Source organism: Lynx canadensis, chromosome A2, assembly GCF_007474595.2.
Source record: "Lynx canadensis isolate LIC74 chromosome A2, mLynCan4.pri.v2, whole genome shotgun sequence".
In the NCBI taxonomy this organism is placed as follows: Eukaryota; Metazoa; Chordata; class Mammalia; order Carnivora; family Felidae; genus Lynx; species Lynx canadensis.
Window position 1 is genome coordinate 71,146,586 of NC_044304.2, and position 6,000 is coordinate 71,152,585.

Consider the following 6,000-nt stretch of genomic DNA (forward strand, 5'->3'; position numbering starts at 1 on the left):
TTTAAAACCATCATCATATTTTATCATATTAACACTCACAAATAAAAAATATTTGCCAACCAATGAGAGGAAATTATTTAGAAGTCAATAAGAAAGGTGCAATTACCTAAATATGAAAATAAAGTACAAGAAAGGCCATTTATGAAAGAAGAGAAACAAATAGCTTATATATGTTGAAAAAATTCAACCTCATAAAGATTCCAAATTAAAAAGCATTGGAATACTACATTTGACCTAAAAGTTTAGAAAAATGCTAATAGACATAGAAAATGGATACAGAAACTGAAAACAGTAAAATCTTTTTGGGGGTCAGCTTCCAAATATATGTGTACGTGTTGTGTATATGTAAGTGAAGATTATGTGTGTGTGTGTGTGTGTGTGTGTGTGTACATAAGGATATATTCTCTATTAAATATTTTATTCACTTGTATCCAACAATTCCTCCTATGGGACTACATCATAAGTCCAGGTCGTATTGTTTCATTGTCAAAACAAACACACACCAAAAAACAAATAATCCAGAAACTTGCCTGAGCCGATGAAGAGGAAGCTTATTGCTACAGAGTCAAAACTAAGACAAATATGTGAGGTCATGTGAGAGAGACATCACAATGGGAGGCCTCAGTGAGAACACACACAGCACTCAGCCTGTCCCTTGTTTTACCTAGGAGCCCTGAGAGCAAACTCTGAGAGGAGGAATGTAAGGGAACTGCGAAGGTTTATACTAAACTAAAGCAGTAATCATGAATTGTGCAAAGATGTACCTAAAAAAATTTGCTTATGAAAATTATATGTCATACAATGTCTAAATTCATTGTCTAAATTGTAGTAATCCCACATAATGGCAAAATCTATGGGCATTTAAATTATGTTACAGAATACTATTTAATAACAGAGACAAGCAGTTACCATATCATCTCTATCGTTATGGGGAAAAAAATTTAAAAAAATTAAATGCGTGTGAATTAAATTTACATTTAAATTATAAATCAGTTACCGGCATGTGACTCAAAATTGAGAGGTTACTTCTTTCATGCCCATTTAACAGCATAGCAGCGGCTCAAATCTCCATGACTACTTTGACTACGCAAAGTAGACATTTCAGCCCTTCCCAAGGTCTCCTTGTTCAGTGTTTCTAGGGTTTCTGGTAGTTGGCTTCCTGTGGTCTGGTTTTCAAAGGTGTTCCTGCCATCCCCTGGGACATGGCTTTCTCCCCTACAAGGGCTTCTCGAAGTCTCAAGACTGCTCATTCTCTCTGCTCCCTGCTCACAACCGTGTCTCCATTGCGCGTACAGACGTGACTTCGCTGACTAGATTAGCAGAAAGGATAAGACTGGAATTTTCTATGAGATGTTAATTAAATTTCATGGCTAAATAAAGGAAATAGCACGAAGATGAACAAAGAGGGGCTGCTGGATATGGACATGTAAAGAGCCCACCTACCAAGGCTTGGGTGAGGCGTCCTCGGGGAGCTTCCTCCCTTGCACCCTGGCCCAGCTGCACCGGCTGGGGACTGCTCCCATGCTGAACGCTGGGTCGTCTGGCCTCAGATCCAGGGCCCAGGCCTCCACAAACCTCCTAGAGACTCTGCCTCCTCTTATCCCATCTACGATTTACATGTAAATCTATTTAAATCTTTATTTATTTTGGGGCGCCTGGGTGGCGCAGTCGGTTAAGCGTCCGACTTCAGCCAGGTCACGATCTCGCGGTCCGTGAGTTCGAGCCCCGCGTCAGGCTCTGGGCTGATGGCTCGGAGCCTGGAGCCTGTTTCCGATTCTGTGTTTCCCTCTCTCTCTGCCCCTCCCCCGTTCATGCTCTGTCTCTCTCTGTCCCAAAAATAAATAAACGTTGAAAAAAAAAAAAAATTTTTAAATCTTTATTTATTTTTATTTAGATAAAATTCACATACTTTACAATTCACCATCTTCGGGATGCCTGGGTGGCTCAGTTGGTTGAGCATCTGACTTTGGCTCGAGTCACGGTCTTGCAGTTTGTGAGTTCAAACTCCCCATAGGGCTTACGGCTGCCAGCCCGGAGCTCACTTCAGACCCTCTGTTCCCCTCCCCCTCTCTCTCTCTCTGCCCCTCCCCTGCAGGAGCTCTCTCTCTCTCAAAAATAAAAAAAACGTTAAAAAATGTTTTAAAAATAATATAATTTTTTTAAGTTTTTTTTTTTTTTGTTAAATAAATAAGTAAATATTAAAAAACAGGGGCTCCTGGGTGGCGCAGTCGGTTAAGCGTCCAACTTCAGCCAGGTCACGATCTCGCGGTCCGTGAGTTCGAGCCCCACGTCGGGCTCTGGGCTGATGGCTCAGAGCCTGGAGCCTGTTTCCGATTCTGTGTCTCCCTCTCTCTCTGCCCCTCCCCCGTTCATGCTCTGTCTCTCTCTGTCCCAAAATAAATAAACGTTGAAAAAAAAAAAAATTAAAAAAAAAAAAAACATAAAATTCACCGTCTTAAAGAGTACGGTTCGGGGATTTTTCCAAAAAGTAGATTCATAGAGTTGTGCAACCATCGCTGCCATCAAATTCCAGAACATTTTCTCTGTGATTCCCTGTTCCACCCTCATTTCCCATTCCCGGTATTTGGGTTTCGGAGGGCCTGACACAGTACACGGCTGTTTGCCACCCAAGTTCTGAGCCATCTGAAGAGTTAGGCAGGCTCTCAGCAGCCCGTTGGGTGCCGAGTGCCGAGTGCAGACCTGGAACTGCCCCTCAGCCGTCCTGGGCTCAGTCAGGTGTCCCTTCTCTGAAAGCGGCTGGCGGGTGGCTGGGGCCAGATGGCCCGCTGACCAAACATCCTCGTAGGGGAGAGCCCGCCCCAGCCACTCATCCCCACACGTGGTCACTTCCTCCCTGGATGGCGGATGCAATCGAAGCTCACTCCTGGTAGGACCCAACCCTTCCCTCCGGCCATTTGCCCTAGGCTTCTGGGCCTAGGCTGTGCGCATACTGGCTCTTCCCATGTGGATAACACTGTGTGCTGCTAGGACCTCCTTCCGGGTCAGTTCCTTCCCCAGCCTCCTGAGGGACAAGGCGAAGCCCACGGCTTCCTGTCCCCTCTGCCCTCGGGGTCTCAGGAGCTTCACAGCCACCGCTTATGAACTGAGTCTGAGTCCCGCCTTCCTGAAGGCTTGTGAACTGAGTCTGAGTCCGCGTTCCTGAAGGCTGTTTTCATATGCAGAAATATATGTTCGTTGATGTCACAGAAGGCCCAGAACAGCTTCTCTCATTACCACCCCTATTCCTGAAAGGGATTTGGGATTCACAGAAGCACGATTGGAGATTCCCTTCACGTTACACACACACACACACACACACACACACACAGCGCCAAGTGAACTTCGGCCGTCTGTGCCCCCTCATGCACTAGAACTGAAGGCCTCTGGAGGGTCAGTGCCTCCCCCACATGTGTCTGCATTCCCAGAATTCGGTGGTTGCCAAGAGTGACCATTAAGTAATTGTGCGTTGAGTCATTTTGCTCATGACACATTGTTATAGATGGCCACCCATTTGGAGTATTTAATTTTTTTTAATGTTTCTTTGTTTTTGAGAGAGAGAAGAGAGAGTGTGTGAGTGGGGGAAGGGCAGAGCGAGAGGGAGACACGGAATACGAAGCAGGCTCCAGGCGCTGAGCTGTCAGCACAGAGCCGGATGTGGGGCTCAAACTCACAAGCTGTGAGATCATGACCTGAGCTTAACCGACTGAGCCACACAGGCGCCCCAACAAAACACCTTTTAAAAAATAAAGCAAAAAAAAAAAAAAAAAAACATGCTATTTAGTTTTTTTTTAATGTTTATTTTTGAGAGAGAGAGACAGAGTGCCAGCAGGGGAGGGGCAGAGAGAGAGGGAGACACAGAGTCCGAAGCAGGCTCCAGGCTCTGAGCTGTCAGCACAGAGCCCAATGCAGGGCTTGAACTCACGAACCCAGAGATCATAACCTGAGCGGAAGCCAGATGCTTAACCGAATGAGCCACCCAGGTGCCCTAGACAACCCCACACTCTCCTAACAGAACTAAGTCCAGTTCCTCTTCAGGAGCCACTCAGCAGGATGCACAGCATGCAGCCAACTAACCCTCAGTGTCCAGCTCCTGGTCTCGAGCTTCAAAGCGTCCTTGGAGGTGTCCCTGATTGTTGCTGCCCCCACTGCTCAGCCGTAAGGGGTAGATCACTGCCTGGACACGCTGAGGCTTATGCAGGCTTAAATCCCCATTCAGGCTTGAGAGGGAGAAGCCCCGAGAATGACCCAAGCCTGCCTGTCCGCTGGCCAGAGGTCCTCCATCCAAGCTTGGATGTCCTGTCTGAAGACCATCCCCTGATGACTGGTGGCCTGGGGAAAGCACAGCTCGTCTTCTCTTTGCTCGCAGCAGCCTTCTCCACGGCAGCCTCCCTGGACGTGCACCCCCTGTTCAAGAAGTAGCCGAAGGTGATGGGCGTGGGTGGGGGGATGTCACAACCAGGATACCCGAGCTTGTCAGGTGGAAGGGGAAGCGCCAAATTGGAGGGAGCAGGAAAGGAAAGACGTGTGATGAGGTTATGAAATAACCCGCCCTGCCTGTTGTGAGGAGGAAATGCACTGCCTTTCTGTCCGGAATCCTTTATGAGGCCCCTGCCGCTAATGCAGAAGAAAAAACTAATCTCAGTCTGACCCAGTGATTCCCAAACCAGTCTGCACATTAGATCACCTGTGATCATAAAAACTCCCAAAGCCCAGACCTCACCCCTGCTGGTTAAAGCACCGTCCCTGGAACCGGAACCCGGAGCAGTAACACTAAAAGACGTGTGGACGCATTTGAGAACCTCGGGTAGACTGGTGGTTCTGGATTTGGCATCATCAAAATCCTCTCCCTGGAGGGCTTAAAACACAACCCCTGGGCCCCTCCCCAGGATTTCTGATTCTCCAGGGCAGGGGATGGAGCCTGAGAATTTGAATTTTTACCAAGTTCTCAAGCGATGCTGATGCTACTGGTCCATGGACCACACTTTGAAAAACACTGATGGAGCTATTTAGAAACGGAGTCGGTAGTTAAAGCTGCCTTTGAGATTTCATTCACCCAGTGGGTCTTTTGGATTCCTCTTTTCTGTGAAAGATGGAATTTCACCATCTGTGGGTTGGGGGAGGGATTCCCCCTCCATCGAGTCCTCACAGACTGTCTGCTGGCATCGGAGGCTTATGTCTACAGGTGTTGGTTGACTTGGGATCTATCCTGGGCTCACTCGGAGCCTGGTGGTCCTTCAGCTCTCCCGACCCCTACAAACCCTACTAGACCGGACTCTGCTTCTGCTTGTGGAGTATCGCTTGGACCCCACCGCACTGGCCCCACGGCCAGCCCACAGAGGGCGAGGAACGCAAGGTCAGAGCCTCTCTTTGCCTGACCTTGTTGCTCTGCCCTTTTAGCTCTGCCACAAAAGGGAGGGGGGCAAGGCCCCTGTGCATCAAGGTCCCCACAAGCTTTGAGTCCTGGAGGGGAGGGGGAAGAACACGCCCGGGTCATAAAGAACCGCTAGACTAGACTGAGGCACCGGGGCTCTCAGATGGACGGCCCACAGAAGCCGGAGCTGGGGCCCTCTCAAGTGTGACCTCTGTTATCACCCACGGCAGCTGTGCCTCAGCTCTACCGTCTTTTCTGGTCCAACTCCCTCGTTAGAATTGGCTCTACTTCTGACTCCCAGGTTCTGTAACATATTCCTGCATCATCTCTGGCAAGTGCCTCTTGCCTGACCATCAGCCCAGTGAGTGGTCTGAGGGGCACATGCGCCAAAATCACCTGGGTGTGTGTTGAGCAACGGGCTGTCAGGCGATACCCCAGACCTACTGACCCAGACGCTCTAGGGATGGGTTGGAAGAGCCTGCATGCTTATGGGCACCCCAGATGGTTCTTCTGTACGCTAAACGTGAGGATGTCTGAACTGGGTGACTAGCTTCTGAGGACAGAAGCTGTGTGTCGTAGACAAGTGTATCTTCATCCTCCGGCTCAGAACACACAGAGTCACCACGCAG